The following is a 22079-nucleotide window of genomic DNA, read 5'->3' as shown; positions in this document are numbered from 1 at the left end:
AATAACAGATTCCCATTAAAAAATCACATTTTATGTTTGTTGAAACTATTGGAAGAGTATTGGTTTCTAATGAAAATACTTTGATTGATTAAACAGAGAATAATTGGAATATTTTTTGACCATCTAACTAGGCAGAAGGAGAGGCCACCAGATGTTGAGGAAGCAATCTGCTAATGGGAAGGATTTGCATTAAAAGGTGCCTGAGTGACAGAGTGGTGGAGAAACTGTATATGCAAGTCCTGACAATTTAGCAGGTTAGCTCTGTGTATTCATGTGACATGTATAATTTAGAAAGAAACATTTTATATCCATTGCTAACTGGTTTTATGATGATTTGCTAAAGAAATCTGCCATCTCTAGTTACACTAGAGGTCCATTCACCTGCCTGACAACTTCTCTGTGAACCTGGTTAGCCTGACAGTGGGAGAGACCTCAGAAAACTCTTTTACTATCAATGTACACAAAAATATGTGCCCAAATAATTTCTAATAGAGGGAAGTTCAATATCAGTTCAGCCCTGCTGGGAGATTCCAGAGAACCAGCTCTGGAGAAACCTGTGGAAGAGAAGCCACTGTGAATGCTGCTAATTGTGCTAAACCTGCCTTTTCCTTGTCCAGTTTGCTGTCACTGATTAGCAGAAATGCACTCATCTCAGACTTGGGTGTTTTACTAAGAAAGGGAGAAGGAAAATCAAAACCAATTGACCTCTCTGTTATTTAGGTTATGACATCAAGAGGTTTCCAAGGCTTGGCACGTTTGCCATGCCAGCTGTAGGCACATTTTGATCAGATTGGTGGCTATCCTGACAAGTCATGCAAACCTTACAATGACACAAGGGACTGGATATGTGTTGTCAGATGCTATTTTCTGTTCTATTTTCTCCCCTCTTACCCTGGTCCCTTCTCTCACTTCCAGGATTTTACAACATCTGAAATGACAATGTCAGAAATTGCACAAAACTGCATCACACAGGATGTTGCCACCGCAGGAAAAGATGACTGAGGCAAGCTCAGGCTGTCTGAACATCTACAGGAGCACTGTCATGTCTCATTCATTCCCTGATCACAGCTGCAGGACCAATGATTTTTCCTAGCAGTGTGCTTTATTTCTTGAGAGGAGGCTTATTTGAATGAAAATACTAATACAAGCAAATTAGTTTTGGGCATGCTGAACTGAGATAGAACCTTTTTGCTTTCTGATTTATTTTCTGTTCAGTAATTCAGGAGATTTATATGCATTCTGTCTCTGATGGGACTCACAGGAGTGTGCATTTAGAATGGGTAGCCTCCTGTAGCCCTGAAACTCAATTTCTCACACCAGGGTGCTGATGTGCTGAAACCAGACACAATGAGGCTCCTCTGCTCTCTCCTCTCCTCTGCAGAGTCTCTGGCATGGGCCAGAAAGACAGGAATCACCTTTCTGACCATGCAGCCTGACCTCAGGCATCCCACAAAGCTCTTGTCTTCCCACAGTATCCTTTCTCTCCCATGAGCTGTATTTGTTGCATTGTCTCCTTGTTCTGTAACACATTTTCTCTCTGTCCTTTATCAGCTGTGGTTGTTGTGGCCTTTCATGGGCTACAGGAAAAAGAACACAATAGACACCAAGAGAGGTGTCCTGGAGCTTCCACACATTCATTCTCAGCACATTTCTGAGCCAGAGGTGGGCAAAGGGCCATGATCTGTACAGAAAATGCATATGGCAGGGGAGTGTCACTGCAGCTGCCAGACTCAATAGCATTTACTCAGGGAACATTTATGCATTAAGTGGATCACTGCATGCAATCTACAAGGGTACACGTCTCAGGGGTGAAAGGAACACTGCTGTTAGGGTCATTGTGTTGGTTTCCTTATCCAGAAAAGACACAGCAAGTGTACAGTGTTGAAGGGGCAGAGGAAGTCCAGTAAATGTGGAATAATAGGTGTCTGGAAGTATTAGATCAAGTCAACCCACTGGACAAGTTTTATAGTTATTTCTTATTCCTTGAGTTTACTGCTTCTGAAAATAGTTCAAGTCCTGTATCACACAAGGCAAGAGGCTGCTGTCATCTTAAATAGCCCAAGGAAATGTGAGAATTACAAAAATAAAAATTAAATTAGAAAAAGAAAGACTAAGTAAGACAAGCTTGCATTCAGATCAGGGGTTTTTGCTTCCCTCTAGCTCTGACTGGGGAATAGCTCCAAGTGAAGTCAAGATATTGATAAAATTAAAGGAAGAAGGGGAGATTGAGTAATTTAATTTCATTTTCTAATTAAATATGTTCTTCTTTGGAGGTAAAATATGTTAGTGGTTAAAAGAATAACAGGAAAACTAACCCTGAGGTAATAGAAAGGTGTTGAAGACCACATCATGATTCCAGCAAGTCTGGACAGTGGGTGACAAGGCCAGCAGTCTGTTGTAGGAGCTGGAACATGGGAGCACCCCTGCTCCTCCCTGCTCCCAAAGATGCAGTCAGAGCCAGATTCTGGCCAGCTATTTGTCTAACAATGCTTTTCTTTCTTCCTCCATCCACCAGCCTTCATCTGGTGAAGTTTCCATGGTTTCATTGTTGAAGATTGAAGGCTGCTATATGGCTGCCATAAATCAGAAGTAAATGTGTTTACAGTGATGCAGAAATTTTAGTGAGTGCCTCTGCAGACAACACTCCAGAAACACAGGAAAAAGAAATTATATAACTTAAAAATGGTTTTAAAAGAATTTATAAGAAGACTTGTATGCAAAATTTTAAACAATCATTCCTTAAGCAGGAAAAAACCATCAGAGGCATTTATAACGAATCGTGAAAGATGTGGAGGAATGGTTTTTGGTGTTGGCCAAGTTTCTACTGGCAAACAGTAGACACTTGGCCAAACAAGTTGAAAATGGCTTTTCAAGGGCTTGAATGAGTTAAACATGTGGTATCTAAGTCTGATGCCTTGGCTAAGGTTACCCAAACACTGGTTTTTGGCTGATAGAAGATATTCTATAATCTAGCAGATATGCTTTCATGTGTGCTCATACCTGTTGTGCCTCTAATCCTATTTTGTGTTCTCCCTTTGGTTTTTTAGCTAATGTCTCCATTGGTTACTGAGGGAATATTGTGAGGCTTCTTGGCTTGTTCCTGACTTCTACAGGATAAATCTACACTGACTTTCCTCCAGAAGGTAAGTGATTTTTTTTCTGTTTGACACAGTTGCCAACTAATATTTTTAGGGACTAGATATATTTGAAAGTTACCTCTGTTGAATTTGAATTGAAATTGCCCACTTGCCAGAAATTGTTAGTGAATGGGCTGGAACAGACACACGTAGATACCGACAGTGCAAGTCCTGGTTTAGCTGGAAACCAGAATGCAAATGAAGTAAAAAAAGATATCACTTCAAAGAAGGGTCATCTTGGGAGCTGCTGACTGTCTTTTCCCATGTGTTGCAAGTCAGGGCTTGCTTGTCCAAGAAAGAGAGACAGGTTGTTAAAGAGTTGGCTTTATCTTGCTCATCACATATCGGTTGTAGCGAGGGACTGAGATGAAATATTCAAGGCGCCAGGCCAGCAGCAGGAGTGCTGGCAGCGCGTTCCCCAGCAGGATTCCCCAGCGCCGCACAGTGAGACACGCGGAGCGGCTGCTGAGCCGCGGGGCCAGGGGGCTGCAGGACACACTGCTGCCTCCCGAAAGGCTGCAGGGACCTGCTGCAAGATGTGCTCCTCATTTGGCTGTGCCTCTCCTTAAATAATACATGTGATCGCTGCTTTTTCCTGCCCTACATGGCTGGGAGCGCTGGGCTTTCCTGTGAGTTGGGGATTTGAGCAGGCTGAGCTGGGGTTGATTGCAGTGAGAGCTTTGTGATCACCTGCTATGCTTATTCACATTATCATGATGATCTGACATCTTCCAAAGCCTGTATTTTAAATAAAATCATGGTACGCATTTTTTCGTCAAGGAAAAAAGTATATGCTTTCAGGAATAATTTTTAAAAATCAAATTTATAATTTATCTCCTTTTTGTTGCCAATCATTTTGAAATGGATGTAATACAGTTATTCTAACTATAGGTTGAGTTGCTCCCATGAATAATTCTTGGCTTAGGGTTTATTTCTTCTGTGAAATTCAAACAGACCAGGTAATTTTCTGTTCTCTGTCCAGCTAAAGTCTTCAGAATGATCCTTCTGGCAAGTCCAGGAGAAAGTTCAAACTCCTCTTTCTTTGAGCTCATGATGAATTTAATTCACTAAGAAAAAATACACGAGTTCACACAGGAGAACCAAACACAGTAGAAATAAACTAAAATCTGACTGCCATCAGCAGCTATTAGGATGTAAATTATTGTTAAAATAGTCAAATCAAGAACTGGATGATTTAGGGGAGATATTGCTGAGCTAAATACAAGATACTGGGCTCTCTAAAATATTAACTTGGCTAAATTAGGTCAGATCATTAGCTGATTCAGTGCTGTCTCTTTATTTAAAATCTCTTGATAGAGCTGTGGTACAGGAATGATATACACCTGCATATCTGAGCTGTGTCTTGCACTGCACTTCCCAATGGTACTTCAGCATTAAGGGGAAAAAAGCAGCTACATTTTAAAAAGGTTTCTACCATAAGGAGTGGACATATCTATGCAGACTTGCAGGATGTCTATGTAGTACCTGTATCTGTAGGTACCAACATTCCTTGTGTTGAAGGTAAGAGAATAATTTCATGGCCTGCCATGATAAGGAAAAAAACCCTGAAATTTGAAGATACTTCAAGATATGGAGCATTAGCTTTAGTCCTGGGAGAGAAGGATTGCAATAAGGCAATTAGAAATGCATACTAAATTAATTAATCCCACAGCTTTATCACACAGCTGATATTTTTGAGAAATAATTTGCAGGAAAATGTTTCCTCATGTTCACCCACATGTGGGATTTTCTGTTCAGCAGCATTGCTGAACGGGGGGGTTCTGAGTGTGCTCAATACCATGACAGGCGTGTACCAGAGATGGAAAGCCACATGAATAGCCAGCCTGGTATTCTACAATTCCATGCTATGTTTTGCTTAATGTCATGGATACAGAAGATTAAATTCTGGGGTAAAATCTTATCTATTTCTACACTTTAACTTATATTTTATTTTATAACTCTAAATGACGAAAGGCTTTTTTTTTTTTTATTTCAATGGAGCTTATACTTTCTTTTGATTGCAAATGACCACAGAAAATAGACTTTAAAATTGACAGTTTTCTCTCTATAAAGCTAGCATGTTTAGATATATTTGTGGTTCTTTGCTGTGAAGTTACACAAAACTTCAACTCAAATGACATTAGGCATCCAAATGGTAAGCATTTAATCCAGCCAAATGTAAGATGTGTAATTCTCAGTTAGCTGCCTAGCAGGGAGATGGGAATGGCCCAAGCATCCCCTGTTTTCCACAGGGGGAGATGAGCCCCTCCTGTGATATTTGTGTTCTTCACTGGCTTGGAGGGAAGCCTAGAGGAACTCCCTCAGGTAGAAATCTGCCCCAGCTGAGGGAAAAGGATAGCTCACATTAAAGCTATTAAACTTCCTTCCCCCAGGGAGAAAAGGAAACCGCAGGATCATTTATGAGTCCTGTGTATGCATATTTGCAGAGAGGCACACATGTGCCTCTGATGTTTGCCAGGCTCTGAACCAATTTACAATAATTGCACTTTACAGAGTGGCAGGGCTGGGCTGGTACTTGGGGTTATGGCATACTGGCACTTCTCCCAGCCTGTCAACATGTACAATTGAATCTTATTTTTCATTCCTGCTCCTGCTGTGAAAAATAAGCCTTAAAAACGTTTATTGAAGTGCAGAGTGATGCAGCAGTGTCCGCCCACATTTGCAACCTGAGCCAGAGCCAGTGAGAGATGAGAGCTGGCCCTTCCATTTCCACCCTTATTGTGGGGGTTATGTGACAGCAGCACAGGAGTCAATATTAAGTGCTACTTTGCAAAAGAGTGGGGAGGAATCACAGCAGGAAGATTTACACATCCATCTCTGAGTGGCCCTTCATTGCCATGCAGATGGAGCTGGGTAACAGTACATCTCCCTCTTCTTGGAGCCATAAATAGCATCCCTGCATGCCACTGCATATCCCACTCATCTTACACTTAATTTTTAGCTTATAAATAGATGGAAAGCCCGGATTTATGGTTTGTTACACTGTTAATATCATTTCTGTATCTGCTTAATTTGAACAACATTTTTACTACCTTTTGTGCTAGATTTTCTCCTAGCAGAAACTTATCTTTACTGTGTTCTAAATTAAACTTTCATGCCTTTTCAGCCTGCACACATTTTTTTAGTCAAGGATTATACTGGAAATATTAAGGAGTTATTAGAAATTATGATTAATCAATTTTATTACAATAGCACTTAGAAGTCCCTGCTGAGACAGGAGACCTATTGCACTGGGCACTGTAGGGACACATAAAAGACTGAGTTTCTGCTTCAAAGAGCTGAAAATTGGACCAGAAAAGACATGTTTCTCTTGGCTTCAAGGGAAACTGAATAAGGGATTTTGCAGTATTCTTGAGCAAGCTGGAAGCCCCATGTTTCATTGAAGCCTTTTCTTTTTAATTCCACTGTTTCATAAAAAATATATAATGAATGAAGCTGTATTGAATTTTTAGTTAAAAGAATCTCAGTCTATCTCTGCTCTGTCCCCCCACAGCCTGCTCCTTTTGCTCTCTTCATTCTTCCTGTGCAGGAGCTGTACAACAGCCCTGTGTTCTCTGTTCAGCAAACCTTTTCAAACAGCTGCATTTGTGTCTTCTCATCACATTTCTAATATTGAATTTTCACGTTTCAAAAGCCATTTTACTTCTCATTCTTGTTAGCTCTGTAGTTATGGGAAAATAGTCAAAACTTTCAAAGTAGCAAAGAAAAGGAGCAAGAAGGGAATGTCCTCCCCTCTGTCATTCTCCTCTCTATCAGCTCTGTTAGCAGAGGAGTTATCAAAATGCTGTGTGAGAACTGCAATGGTTAAAGACTATGCTCTCTCTTACCACTAACCTTAAATCAGTTTTCTTCATTGTACACCAGGAGAAAAAAGGCAGGGTGCAGAGCTGCAGGTTATTGCCTCTGTTGATGCAAAGGCAGAGAGAAATCTACCTTGGGAGACAGAGTAGAATAGCCAAGTTCAAAAAGTAAATCCTCCTTTGTGCTTGGGTTTAGCCTGATGCTCCCAAGGCTCCTGCTCTGCGTCTGGTGAGTTGTCCCTCTAAGCTCTCTCCCACCACCCTCAGAAGCTGGGAAGGAGCTGAAATGAGAAGGTAAGGAGAGGGCTACCTGTGGGGGGCAGCCCCAGAGGGTGCCAGGCAAACTTTGAAGGGACTGATTAGTGCAGACAGTGACAGAGGAAGTTCCAACCAAGCATGATTGCTGCCAAGAAGAAACGACCTTGTTTTAATTTGACTATTGTTCCCTGATAATCTGTGAGACTGGAGTGGAATTCAAAGCAGCATTGGTCTGGGCATTAATCTGAGCACAGTGGTTCCTTGCAAGTTGCTCTGATCTCCAGTGCCTTTAATCTTGCAGTAAATTTTGATTTGATTTCTCACTATGATATACCTCCCCATGGAGGGGGACAAAGGAGAGCTGAGGGAAACTGCCCAGGCCAGTGAAGTATTGGAGGACCTGCTTGAAGCCATTGTGAAGAAAAAAAATACAGCTTCTCAGGCACTGTAATCTATTTTCTCTTATGAATAACAAGCTGAAGGCTTTAAATTGAGTAAAACAAGTGGCTAAATCACCTTCTGAAAATGAGCTACTGAACAGGAACGCAATCTCTCCCATGAATTTCCGCAGACAACAACCGAGCTCCCTGCAGTCTCTATGACACAAAAACCTGTTATTGTCTTTGTATGGAACCTGGTGAGTTATATTGGCTGTCTCAGAAACTCGATCAGGACTCTTTCTGTCTGTTTCTGGGCAGCTGGCTTTCAGGGAGTGACCAGCATCTCCCCTCTAAGTGTGAGTGTCTCAGTCCCAAGCTGGTTGCAAGGCCCATGATGCTCTCCCAGGCAGAGCAGGGCTGGGTTACCCAAACCCAGGCAGCAGGACTGGGAGCCAGCTCCTTCCCCACATTCCTTGCTGTCAACATTTTCCTGCTTCTCCAGGGGGAGGAAAGCTGCAGCCTTCCACGTGCAGCTGTGCCAGGCTCTGGCAGAACTTTGTTCCAGGAGGGGTAGCCCAGCTTGCCCTCAGCTGGCAGAAATGTGGTTGTGCCCCTCTTCCCTTCAATGCAGCACATGCTGTTAACAGCCTTGTCTTTTACTCAGTCTAGTGAAAACTTGGGATCAGTTGGGTTCTGCCACTTCAGTGCTTTCTTGGGAAGTACAACCAGGCAGCCTCTTGCCAGCTGCTCAACTACAGAGCCAAATGGAGCCTCTGAAAAGATTTTAGACTGTGTATGTTTCTTCCCCATCCACAAATTCTTGGAAGGTTAAAAAAAAAATTTAAAACCTTTGTAAATTGAATGATGCTGCTGTGATAATTTTGTAACCTTCTATTCTCATTCTGTACAATTTCCAAACAATGAGCAATTCTTTAATGGAAAATTAATTGCAATCTTTCAACACTTTTAAAATGCTTTCACTCTTTTTCTCCCTCCTGTATCAGGAATTTTATTATAATTGATATTTCCCACTTGTGTTGGGTGAATTCACATCTCTTTTTCAAAAAAATTAAACCAAAATGAGTGGGATTATTTCTTAGTGATAATCGTGCCTGAGGTGAACCTGTTACTATTATGCTTATGGATTATTTAGGAACTAGCACAACAGGAAGATGGACTGCTCTCAGCCACTCAGTCAAACTGGCAGCAGCTGAGGCTCACAGAGGAGCCCTTGGTGCCAGGGTCCTGGGCAGGAGCTGGAGAGCCATTTCTGTGCCCTGGACACCAGCTGCAGCTCTGCTCTCCTGTCCTGGGCCACATCAAGGCACTCCAGGCAGCTGAACTGTCAGGAATGGGATATTCAACCCCAAGTTTTAATAAACAGGGTAGCTCAAGACAGATGTCTGGATTAAACCTGAAGCCCAGGTGAAAGCAGGAGGTGCCTTCCAGGCACAGGTGCAGGAGATTTACAGAGGAAGAAAGGATAGTAAGCATAATAGGAGGAGTGGATTATTTTGTTCATTTATTTGATGCCTTAGAGTCTCTGTGTTCTGCTGTTTGCAGGTTCTTGGTGCATGCCTCCAGGTAAATTTTCATGGTACTCCTCTCCCCACTTAGCCCTGCTGTGTTTCTTTGCCCTGTAGCACCAGGCAACAAAACTTAATAATGGAACAAACACAGCAATCACTTTAAACTAATGCTGCCCCTCTTTCATTATTCAGTGAGTTACATCCTGGGCTGCTGATAAGGGTGATCTTGGAAATAAGTTCAAATGCATATTTACATTAAATCCACACTCTGTGTGTGTATTTAAGTTAGTCATTTCAGTGCCCTTCTGTGCACTCAGTTCTCCTCTTAGGAGAAAAAAAATCCTCATTCAGTGAGGACATGAATAAAAGGAAGAGGGAACAGGCACAAACATGAATTCTTGAAGGAGAATTTTATACACATAATGTGCATCTTTAAGCTCAGCTTCTTCCATTTTGGAAGGTTTGCATCAGCCTTATGCCTAATATTGTCTTAATTTACAGCTGCAATTTGTAATATTATCCTACCTTCAAAAACAAAGTATCTTGAGGATAAGTTAAATCAAGATAGTGCTATTATTGTTTGGTGAAATATTTATAATTAGTTGGTGTCATGACTTAAGAAAATAGCAAGGCAATCCTAGTATTCTTTTCTTTCTTCCCACAAATGTTGGGAGAATGAGTGTGAATGGCAGAATTGGCAAAATATTGAGCTTTCAATGAAGACAGTAATGAAATAAATAGGCAAGCTGATCACAGTATGAAGACATACTGATCATTCCCTTGGCATGTCTGGATTTAGTACTAATTATTTATGATACTTCATACTGTGATAATGAATGTTCTTTGCTATGCTTTGGAAAGCTAATGAAGTTCTACTGCCAGATTCTGACACCTTTCTTTTTAATTATCTAGCAGTTGTCATGTGCATGGCCTCCATGATTTAAGAAGGAGAACCATGTCTCTCAACATGGAAAAGAGGGAAAAAAAAACTTTGGCCATTCAAAAAAATTGGACAAATACATGACATGGGACAATCTGGTTCAAAAAAAGGGTTTGCACTGATGTTCTGTGAAAGCAAGGAATAGACCTATTTTGATTCAAGAGAAGTCTTTCTGGAAGAGTTAATCAAAAAGAGCTCCAGCAGAGGACACAAAAGCATTTAGAAGAGGCACAATGAATTTTGACTGCCTTTGAATCTATTTATCAAAGCCAGAGCTGTTCCCATTTCAACGCAGGTGGAACAATAATAAATATCGAACAAAGCAACTCAATCTGTATTCAGAGCATTTCAATGCATGGAAAGTTAACTGCAAAAAGAAAGCAAGCTTGCAGAGTCAGACCTATTGACTCCTGCTACTTCTATTTCTCATTGAAAATGAGTGGTGAATGGCACACAGAGATCTGCAAGATATTTACATTATTGCCATTAACATATAACAAGAAGCACATTCAGTAATGTTACTTTATTATTTAACAGAATCAATAATCTTGTACATCATAGGAACCTAATTCAGCTGTAAACCTTGTCACTTTCTTTCATTCTGAGTGACTAACTTTACATGTCAAATTTCAGGCTCAGTAGGGCCATGTTATTTTCCTACCTGGCACTTATCCCTCTAGGAGGGACTTTTTTGCCATGAACCCTGTACGATTAGAAACTGCTTCTTCTGTGGAGGACAGGCAGCAGGAAGACTCCAGTTTCAAGTGGGAAGTGCTGGCTGACAGAGGTACCATCCCCTGTGAGTAGGCAAGTGTGGCACCAGTGACTCTTCCTGGCAGTCCTCATTCACAATCTTTTTAAGACCACAGTGTCTGTACACCCTTCCTCCCTTGGATTTTTCTCCCACTGTCACTATAATAGATACTTATAGAAAATCACTGGAGAGAATTCCACCTGCCTCGGGCAAGGCACAGCTGAGGCTGATGCCTGCCAGGTACTCAGCAGAGATTGTCCTAAAAACTCTCCTTTAGAGGCAGCCTGGGGTCTGCATAATCCCTACTTCAGCCACAAATCCAAAGCAAGTCCTTGATGACATAAAGGGAAAGCAAATGAACAAAACCTGGATGTATTGGGTCATTATAAAATGCAGTTAAACACCTAAAGGACACTATCAGATCACTGACAAAAATAACTAATGCTCAGCAGTTTACTGCTGCTGCTGTCTGGACAAAATCCAAACCACAACTTCTCTCGCCCCACCTCTCCAAAAAAAGCCCAAACCAAAATACACTACCTGCCCCTCAAGAGAACTTAATCCAAATATGTAGTGTGTATGTCTTCTGGCCAGATCCAAAGTGCTCTGAGACCGATAGCAGAAACTTCATTGCCTTCAATGCCTCCTCTGGCTTTTGGGTCAAGTCAGCCAGTCTAAATGAGTCCTTTATCTCCATGATTAGTGCCTTGCAGCAGATGATAAAAATTCAGTCTCTCTCTTTTGTCTTGAAATTTCCAAGGCTTATCGGTTTTGTCTGATTTCACCTGAGTGTTCAGCAAACAGCTTGGCACATCACCGTTTGCTTGTGGTGATTTGATCTGTCCTTTGGGCAGCCACTCAGGCACTTTTTCATTTCAGATGTCCTCACTCACAGCGCGCTGCAGCATTCCTCAAAGCTGGTTCAGACCCTGAGAGCAAAGCAAAGCAGCGGATTTTAATTTTGAGTTGCAGCTGCTGTTGTCAAAGTTCACTGCATTAAGCGTGGATTTCATTTTTACTGCTCTCTCACAACACCAGGAACTACATTAACTACAAAACACATGTGCTTAAAGTAAGTAAAGTAATGGAGAAATATATTGTTCTGGTTATTTGAAATGTTGCACAAGATCTTGGGCTCATTTCAGTAGCACAATGAAACCAAGCTGCAGTTGCCACAAAGGCATAGTTAGGGATGCTTAAAGTGAATAGATTAAATGTTCTTTTGGGTTTTTTTGTTGTTGCTTCACAGCAGCACAGCAAACAACTGCCTCCATGTTGTAGCTATGAAGTTATGAAGCATTTTCTTGCTACCTTCCATTTTGTGGGAGTTCAGGAGAGAGGATGTGATGATCCCCTGCCTTGTTTGCAGCCATATCCCCTCTATTCAAATTGACCAGCTCTGTATCCTCCTCTACTCATGTATTTTCTCAGCTCAAAAGCCATTACACTGCAGCTAACTACCATATTAAACTGTAACTTGAATAAAACAGGAAATGGGAAATGGAATGGGTTGGAGAAGAGCCCACAGTCTCTGTAAAGGATGGCTTGGACACCAAATGTACAAATGTTAAGGTGTAAGTTCTCCAGCTGGCTACCTCGGAAAGAAAGGGCTGCGCAGCCTTGTGGGGCTGTCGTGAGTAGGGGTGTGCAGGCTGTAATCTCAGCCTCTGCTCCTTCCCAGCCTTCCCCAAATGCTTCTGTTCCCATGGGCAATGTTTTTCATCTTCCCTGCTCTGCTTTTGGAGGCCTTTTCTCACTCTTTTCATTCCCAAGCTGTGTCATTGAATAGGTGAGACAATGCCCAAGACAGCCTCAGTGCCTGGCTGTCAGACAGGAAAAGAGAAGATTGGTGTTGCTATGGAGCAATGTGAAGGTTACTTCAATCCCTTTATATCATTTTGGCTACAAAAGTGTTGCAGGGGAAATCTGCAATAATCCTATAAGTTCTTCTATTTTTTTCAACCTTTGACTTAAAAAAATTAGTTCTCTAGAAAAAAACCAAAACATTACAGAACAATAATGTAAAGTGTTGTAAAGCTCATCCTGTGTATTTGATTGCTCTATTCCACAGACATACTCAGTACATCTCTTTCTGTGACCATCTCTACAACCAGAGTTGTAATACACATCAAAAGTTGTTCAGCTCAACCCATCTCTAGGCCCCATATTTAAGAGATGAATATCATGGAAACCATTTTCAAGTTTGAGGTGTCATCCTGAGCATTTCAGCTCTGGGATCTCATGTGATTACTTATCTAAATCTTGTTAGTGGTCGATTCCTATCTTGCCAAAAATAAAAAAATCCAAACCCAAACAAACACTATTTGAACTGCTGGCTACAAATGATGAATTGATATTATCATATTACCAAGCAGAGATATGTAATACAATGATAGTTCTTTTTACATAGTTCATTTTTTATAGTTCCTTTTCTTCTTGTTAAAGAGGATTTTAAGGCATCAAAGCAGTTCCTAATAGGCAGATGTTCATGATGCAAGAGAGAAAAAAACATTTTTGTTCTTGTCACCCTTATTGGAAGTCTCAGCCCAAAAGGCAAGGAATGAATAGAGAAGGCAGAACCATACCAGTGGCACTGTGGCACTCACTATTTCCTCCAACATTTCTGAACTAAGTTTACAACCTCTGCTGCCTCTGCAAGAAGTTTCCTTGGTTGCAGTGGAGACTTCACCACCATGCCCTGTGCAGCTCAGGACTTGTTCTGTCAAACAGGCACCACAAACCAGCCTGAGAGATCACTCACTAATCAATTAACTCAATGATAAGTTAAATAAGATACAAAGGTTGGCCAAATATGAAACAGCCCTGTGTTCCCATTTACTGACCTCTCATCTGCACTTATTGACCTGATTGTGTGAAGTACAGAAACCATCCTTCAGATTTCAAGGAACCAAAGAGATGAGTCTCTTCCTTGCAGCAGATTTTGAATGCCTTTGCCATGGGGTTGAGTTCTTGATGTTTTCATGTACATCTCTTCCAAATATGAAGGTTTATTCTCTCCTTGAGGGTTTGAAAACTTTTGTTTTGAAAGCCCCCATTTTCATATATTTATTTAGTTTTTCCTTTTTTTTGCCTTTTTTTTCCCTCTGTTTCTGAAGTCTTTCAGAATCACGGTAAACCAAAAAGCACTTGAAGGCCATAACTGACTATAAACTGCCCTCAGCAGTATATGGACTTCCCTTGAGCTGACTGCAGGAGAGCTTTCAATGAATGATCTCATCACCCTTCACTAGCCTTTACATCCTTTTCCAGAGATGGAATTCTGAATGCTTTACTTTTAATCTGTTCCTGGGATTTCCTTTAATTCTGTCTGTGTGCACCCTGTGGGAGTCTGTCAGTGTGCAGATCTTTTCCACCCTCCTGCCACCTATTACAGACAATCCCAACTAGAAACTCATTTAGGTGACTTGAAACTGCAGAGATGTGAGTAGCAACTGAGATGTGTCCCATATTTGCTGTGAACTGGTCTGGCTGAAATGCAGATGCAAGCAATTAGAAAAAGATGTACAGGCTTAACATCCTGCTTTGCAGAGTTACAGAGCACAGACAGACACATATGAAATATGAAGGATGTATCCTTGCCAACTTCTGAATAAATTATTAGTTACTCAACCAAATGATTGGTTTGATGCAATTTTGGATTAGTGTCTCATGACATGTTAGGTCAAAACTTAAAGTCTGAAGCCCCAAAGTACTGATGTTCAGGTTTTCAATACAGCCCAAGGCAGAAGTTGACAGACTTTTCAACTCTGAAATTTGGTACCTTGGGATTGGGAGGTTTGTTTTATACAAGACAGGCTTTGGAAGCCTGAATTAACAAGTAATGATATACCCAGAAAATGCCAGGGAGTTAAACTATTCCAGAGTAGGTTTTCCATAGAATTAATAGCAGAAAATCACATTTGTGGTATGATGCAATTGTCTCAACTAGAATCCCTCAGTGTGAGACAGATGCATGGAGAGAGTTGGGAACTGCATAATGCATGAGTTGAGAAAGAATAGTTTTTGCTTAAATGTAAGGCTGAGAAAAACCGCACAAAATTTAAGAGATAATGAAACAAGCCAAAGCTGGTTTTTAAGGCTTTACGTTTTACATATTTCCTAACCAAGTTAATATCCAGACACAAGTACAGACAGTGTAACATGGAGCCACTGTGCATTATGAAACCTGGCAAAAATGATGGCAATTCATCACTTCATGCTTCATGGCATTTCCCAGCTCAGACTGACATTTCACATCACTGACAGAAGCTGCTGTGCTCTCTGCCTGAAAAATCTAGAAGTCTGTCCTCATAGATGAGGAAGGACTTTTGCTTCAGCTGCACACGTAACATGAGCACGCAGGGTCAACTGTGCCTACCAAGTAACATTTCTGTGTTATGGAAGGACAATCCAGGCCATACATTGAAGTATAAGCATTGCTTTTTTTGTTGCTGTTTTTTTCCCTTCACATTTAGGGTCATTGTTTTATTATTGAATCTTTGCTTTTCACTGTGATAAGTAACACCATTAGTAAAAAGTTGAACATGCAGCTGTTGCCATAAATGGGTCACTATATTGCTACTAGGAAAATATGACAGACTTAAAAGCTGAGGGTGGGGAAACACAAAATAAAACATCAGATGATTCCAAAGGCTTTTGCTATGTTGGCCACTCTTTCAAACACCATATGTTCAATATCATCTGTACCCACAAAAATTTCTGCTATTTCAAAAGCTGTCTGCAAGCTTTGCAGCACAGATGCTGTATTTTCCCTTGGTATTACCATGGAAATGGATAAGTTTGAAGGCAGAGTAGCAGCTCAAAATCTCAGCAAACTTGGATAGTCTTTTCCCTTTCCCTTCTTACTTTTTCCCAGTCAAGAATTGGAATTTGTTCTCCTGCTGCTGAATCTGTAGCAAAGGAAATCTTAGATGGAGACCAAGAGAATGTATTTCCTTGAGATCTCCTTGACAAGGACAGTGACGGACCTGATCACACTGCCCATAAAATCTGAAAAACTTCATGAGTTAATCATATAACTGTCATGAAATATTTAACTGGCAGTCCACAGACTGCATTCATTATCCCAGAAATAGTTGGACAAAGAGGTTACTATTCATGTGTTTGAATTTTGGGACAGTCCTGTGCTGTTATAATTTATTTTATAAATAAATTATGTGTAGACAGTGCCACACAATGATGGCAAATATGTAGTAGTAACCTTGGTAACACAGTTTGTAAAAGCACATCTTCCAATAGTAATGGTGTGCATGTGTGTATGAAGAAAGAAGTTTTGGGGTGAAGGAAAGATGTCAGGGAGTTAATGAACACTTTTCCAATTCAAGTCAAAAGACAGTAATTCTAGACGTGGATGATAAACAGGTTTCCACAGCAATAAGTTATCCCACTCTTACTCTTTCATCACCTGAACTCTGCAAAACTGCAAGTGGCACAGGAGGTTTATATGGTAATATATGTGAGAAAAATCCTGACTGAGCAATCTGCCCTGAGTGGAGCCATAAATGCTCTGTTGCTGTGTAGTCTGCCATAATAATTCAACATTTTTCTTCACAGTTATGACTGTTCCTTTAGCAATGCAATAATTTTTTATTCCATCATAAATGCAGTTTTGATAAGGCAAAATACTGAAAGTGTATTCATATTTATTCTACACCTTACAAGCTCTATTGGAATTATTTTGGTTTTAGATTCATCTCTTGCTCATGTATTCCAGAGCTTTCTTTATGGCACCAAACTTAGAAGGGACTTTTTCCTTGGGTTTCTTTCTGCTTTATGCCACTCACCAAGTCATCAAAATTGAGCATGAATGACTATGAATCCCCTCACTCCATCCCATATGGCTCAAAATAAGTAGAATTTTTATGAGTCATTTACAACTGGGAAAACAGAAAAAAAAGAGGAAATATTAAGCCTGTGATCACAGAGTGAATGATGGGGTTTGGAATAAAACTCTAATTTTTCAAATCTGCAAGAAGACTTAATGAGTTCAGGGCTGTGTTGTGTAGACATGACATAACCACTGTGCTGGAGTGGGCACTTGTGGCAGGGCAGGCTTTCATCAGCATTAGACCTCCTCTCTAATGCACAATCCCTGTGTTTGACCCAGTATTGGATAACAAACACTCTAACTCATCTCCCATGCCTTGCCCACTTGTAGGAATTTTACAAAATATGTTTATACTATGAATAATATTTGCAGAGCTGGTTACAGAATAGGCAAGCATTAAAACTGCTAGGTAAAATAGAGGGATAAATGTGGGGGTGAAAAGGAAAGAAAATTAAATGGTTGGGAGAAGGTTATTTTTTGAAAAGAAATTTAGATGTTTTAGTTACATTTGTTATTGTTAGTCTTGGCCAGCATAGGTATCTATACATACTTCATGCTTAGAACTGAGAACACCAGTGCCCCTCTCTGTGATGATTTAAGGTCTGCCAATATTTGCCTTCATGCATGAACAAACTCAGCCAAAATGGGCTATCTGGAAGAGGATGTTTAATCTCACTTGAGATATTACCTTTGGGAAAGCAGAAAAGAAAGGTATGGCCCAGCTGAGTCAGATCTGATAGGGACATGGAAGAAAATGATGGAAGGTGTCTTTATTCAGGGCTTTCTCACACAGGCATACATTAAAAATAACAAAATAAGAGAGGGAGATTGGTCTAAAACAAGAGGGAGCAATGGAAGAGGAAATAGTCCAGTGCTTTCCACTTGAATCCTGCTATGGTCAGGACTCATAAGAAGTATATCCTTGGTCATTAACTTTTATGAAGTGCTGATTTCCCTTTTGGCTTCCACCCGTCCATCAGCCCTGCAGCAAGGGCTGCCATTCTCACGCAGCTGAGCCAAGCAATTGCTCAGTGTGATCCTCCAGTACAACATTTTCTCTCTACCAGCCTCTCCCCTCTCCCTAACAGCCCTGAGACAGCCGTGCTCTGTCTGACTGAATGGCCACTAATGGCCCAACTGCTCTTAGCAAGACTTGGCAGGTTTGTGTGCCAGGACTTTAAATGTTGCTGTTGTGTTTAGCACTGTTGGGTATGCAGTGCAGTGGAAAGGGGCACAAAGCAGCTGGGTGCTCTCGAGCACTTTCCCTTCCTGGTGTATGTACCCTGTAAATCACCTGAGGCTTGTGTATACAGCACTCTGCAAGGTGCAGGTCAGGGCTGGTGCAGGTCTCTAGGGCCATTTAGAACAGCTTCTGTGTTGGTTTTCAGAAAACAAAACAGTTCTGAGATGAGAAAACTTCGACCATCCCATGTTAGGTGTTTTCTGCTTTTTACAGAAGGGAACAGGTGGGTCTGAAGCCTAAGCTGCAGTGGCATAAATCATAATTTCCTTCATAACCTCACCATTTTTCCACAATTCACACAGTTTAAAGTATCAGACCAAAAAAGCCTCATGCTATGTGTTTTGTAAACATTCAGGGAAAGAAAAAGATATCCCTATAAACTGTATTCTATACAGAAGGGGTTTTGACACTCCTCCTAAATGACTAAGGAACAGGGAAACAAAATTACATGTTAGAAATAGTCAAGGGATTCTATTAAAAAAAAAAAAAAAAACCAAAACAAAATCCTGCCCAAACTAAAATGGCTCTCATCTGATGACTGGTGGAGGGAATGTGGATCTGTGTGTGGGACCTTGTATTCACAAACTGGTCATGCAAGGGAGTGTCCAAGGAAAGCAGACATTCCTAAGAAAGGAAGTCTGGGATTGTTCAAAGTACCTGTATATCCTTAAATGACTCTCAGACAGTCACCAGACCTTTTATTGTCTTTGTTTTTGTCACACCAGGAGGTTTAAAATCACACTTGCATGGCAACCAGAAGGATAATGGGTAGAAGCAGACTGGGAGTTGAAAATAAGGCAGCCATCCTCAATGGCCAGAGTGTACACAAGTGTTGCTAATATTCAGCAACTAAAAACAGAACTTTGAACAATTTTCTCTCAGAAAAACAGTCAGTAGTTTTTCATCAAACCTTGTAAAGAAACACAGACTAAAAAATAGGAACAGCAAATAGAGAGATAGTTTTATAAAAAGGCATTTTTATTTGTCTGCCCTAGAACAAACTGGGAGAAACAGTAGGAGGATATGTTTTCATACTACAGAAATCAAATGAAACCCATGGAAGAGATTAGGTTTTTAAAGATTTAAATACATGTCATCTCTCATACATTTTTCTCTCAAAAAAACCCAAAGAAAACACTTTAATTAGGTATTTTTTTTCAGATTCTCCTTCTTAAATAAGAAAGTCTCCCTTTTTAGACAGAACTATTTTTGCATCTTAAGTGATAAATTGGCTTCTGTAGCCTGAATTCTAAATCTCTGCACTGAAAATCCAGATTTGTTTTGGGTTTTATGAATTCAAGAAATGAGTAAAATAAAAAAGTAGTGCATTAAGACTTAAATAAACTAAACACTTTGTCCAGTGATACATTATATGGAGCCATTTGTGATACTTAAGACATAATATGAGCCAGTTTATACTCATTCTGCACCATTGGAGTGTGTCATTTCTGGGTCACTTCATTGCTAGGTGCCACTGTATATGACCATCACATCACCCTCACTTTCCCCTTTAACAGTGTCTTTAACATGCCTCTGTGTGTTTGTGCACAGTATGGTGTGCAGTAAATTTGCCTTTCTTCCTGAGAAGATATTTCTCCCGGCTGTACCAGTCTGATTTTTAGGAAGGAAATAATTAACCTCATGCTTCTAGTGAAGACCTCAGTGGCCCTGTGTGGAGGAGGGGGTGCTTCTGTCACCCACCTCATCAGGAAACCCAGCACCTCTTTTTTTCCTCTTTGCAGCTCTGTTCTTACAGTGCACATGTGTAAGTTTGCAAAGGACAAACTTCCCAGAGAGTCACTGTCAAGGAGTAGCAGCCACAAAAGGCCTTCCCTGAGAAATCTGGCAGTAGGTTGTTGGAACAGAGAAGGAAGTCAGTGATGCTAATAATCCTCCTGCAGCAGGCAGAAGCTGATATTTTAATAAACATTGCCTTTTAATATGAACTTTTTCCCTCTCATGTTAAGAGAATTGTTTATATATAATAAGGGAAAAAAATCCAATTCCCATGTTGCAAAAAAAAATTTTCTTCTGTGGGTCATTGGAGCTGAAAATAAACCAAGCTGGCTTCCTCTTGGAATTTATTGAACTTCAAGTGCCCATGACTTATTCCATGATTACAAAAAGCAGAATAACTTTCAAATTTGCTACATGACAGACTGAAACAAGGTCCTCAATGCTGTTGCATGCTGGAGAGAGGAAAAATGGAAAGACCATATCAACTCTAGTACAGAACATGGCTCTGTTTTACTTCCCTAGCATGCAGTGCCCACTGGAGCCAGTGGAAAAAGGCTTAAAAAATTATATCTGATTTAAAGAGGAGGGATTTAAAAGTAGCTGTGCATGCACTTCACAAGGCCCACTATCAGAAAGCAGATTAACTCTTTGTGCATTGAGTGTAGTGGATGCAGAAACAAAGATGTTGTCAAGAAGTGTTTTTTTGAATACATAAAGCCCAAAATGTATGGCAGGACTCTTTCATCCTGATTCTGTTGAGGGTGGAAGAGAAAAATCATTGCTGCAAAGAGAGTGCAAATTTAATAATACTCTGGGATCATTTCCAAATGTAATGATAAAAAGTTCTCAGAAACAAGGAATTATAATAGTTCATTATAATATAATGTTAACTTTTGCAGAAATAGCTGTAGTTGTGAAATAATAACTAATGCTTTTATTTTTGTCGCTAACTGGCAATAGTTAAAATATATCAGACATATGAAGTATGTCTATCCTCCTATCTGAAGTAGGTGATGTTGATTTAGAGTACTTGAGGTTAACTTGCAATAACTGAAGTAACCCAAGTGCCTGCATGGTCAGGTAACATCTGAGGAATGGGTGTGACCCCTGCTACTGACACTTGGACTGTCACCTGCTGAAAGCACAGAACAGGGGCTCTTGTGAGGAGGTGAAAACCTCAAAACCACAACCAAGATTGCTGCACAGGACCTAAAAAGGCAGATCAGAGGAGGGGCCATGCTAAGAAGTTCCTGAAACACTTAAATGAGTTAAAAAATGATTGAATATGTGTAATGGTTTATGTTTTGACTGGTACAACAGAAAGAAGAGTTGTTATTGTTATCTGGGGTCCTTCTGGCTACAGCTGCACACCCAGTGCTGTGACTTCTGCTTTATTGATTTTGTCCTCTATTGTCCTTTCTTAAATTTTTAGAAATTCAGCTGTGGACTGGGCTTCATTTCTCACAAGTGATGACGTTCTTCAGCTGCTTGGAAGCTGCAGGTGAATTCTGTAAGTACCTCCTAACTGTTCATAACTCTGCAGGCCATAGATGGAGCACTGCAACACCTCATTTACACCCCAGACACTGGAAATGGGGGGCGCATCTACAAGAGAGTGGGAGAGTGCTGCAGCTTGAGAAGAGGACAAATCAGGGAAGGAGAGCAATGTATTTGTCCATGGGGCAGCCCATACCCCTCAGCAGGGGGAGGAGTCTGGTGACCAAGGCCTGTAGCTTCTCTTGTGAATGTCTCTGTGGTTGCTCACACATGAGATGGTCCCTGTATAAATTTCAAAGTCTAAAAATCAATGCATTGGTAAAAAGGACAATGGAGGCTAAGGCTGCTTTCATCCAGTCCCTGTTCCACCAGTCTTACTTCATTTGTTGCACCTTAATGAAAAAGCTGAGAGTTAAGTGAAAAAAAATGGGGGGTATCACACTAATGATATTCTTCTTCAAGAATGAAGATGAAAAAGAATGGCTGATATTTTATACTCTTTTTATGCATTTTTGTCTTTCTGGGAGAATCATGAAGATGGATTACTCACAATCAGTTCTTAAGGGCATTAATAATTAATTAGTAGCATGATGCCCATCTGTTTCTGTATTTGGTGGCTGCGTGCCAACAGTGCCAACCTCTGCAGTGATGCCCTACAAACAGAACAGTGAAATTGGGGTTGCTGGCCCTGGACGAGTGGGGCCAGTGGGGGAAGGTGCTGATAAGGCTCCTGGCCTGCTCAGGTGTGAGAGCTGGTGGGTGGCTTAGCTCAAGAGCTGGCTCTGGGAGCACAGGTGAACGTGGCTCCCTTCAAAAGAGGCTCCAGTGACTCCTCTTCTGTGTAGTCACAGCTGTAAAGTGATTTGGCTTCCCTGTGCAACCCTGGACTTGTTAAAATAAAATAGAGAGGGAAATGGAACATTTACAGAGTGGGA

At 40.8% G+C, this 22079-nt stretch overlaps 1 long non-coding RNA gene across 1 annotated transcript in view; it reads left to right on the top strand.

The window, feature by feature from the left end:
• Positions 1-3068: 3068 nt before the first annotated feature.
• LOC143694804 (uncharacterized) overlaps positions 3069-22079 on the top strand; it is an 85226-nt gene continuing 66215 nt past the window's right edge. The window contains exons 1-2 of the long non-coding RNA XR_013183526.1: positions 3069-3143; positions 21080-21157. This is a non-coding gene — a long non-coding RNA (uncharacterized LOC143694804). The remainder of the gene's footprint in view (positions 3144-21079; positions 21158-22079) is intronic.

Source organism: Agelaius phoeniceus, chromosome 9, assembly GCF_051311805.1.
Source record: "Agelaius phoeniceus isolate bAgePho1 chromosome 9, bAgePho1.hap1, whole genome shotgun sequence".
Lineage (NCBI taxonomy): Eukaryota > Metazoa > Chordata > Aves > Passeriformes > Icteridae > Agelaius > Agelaius phoeniceus.
Note: the sequence above shows the minus strand (reverse complement) of the source record. Positions and strands in the feature narration are given on the sequence as shown.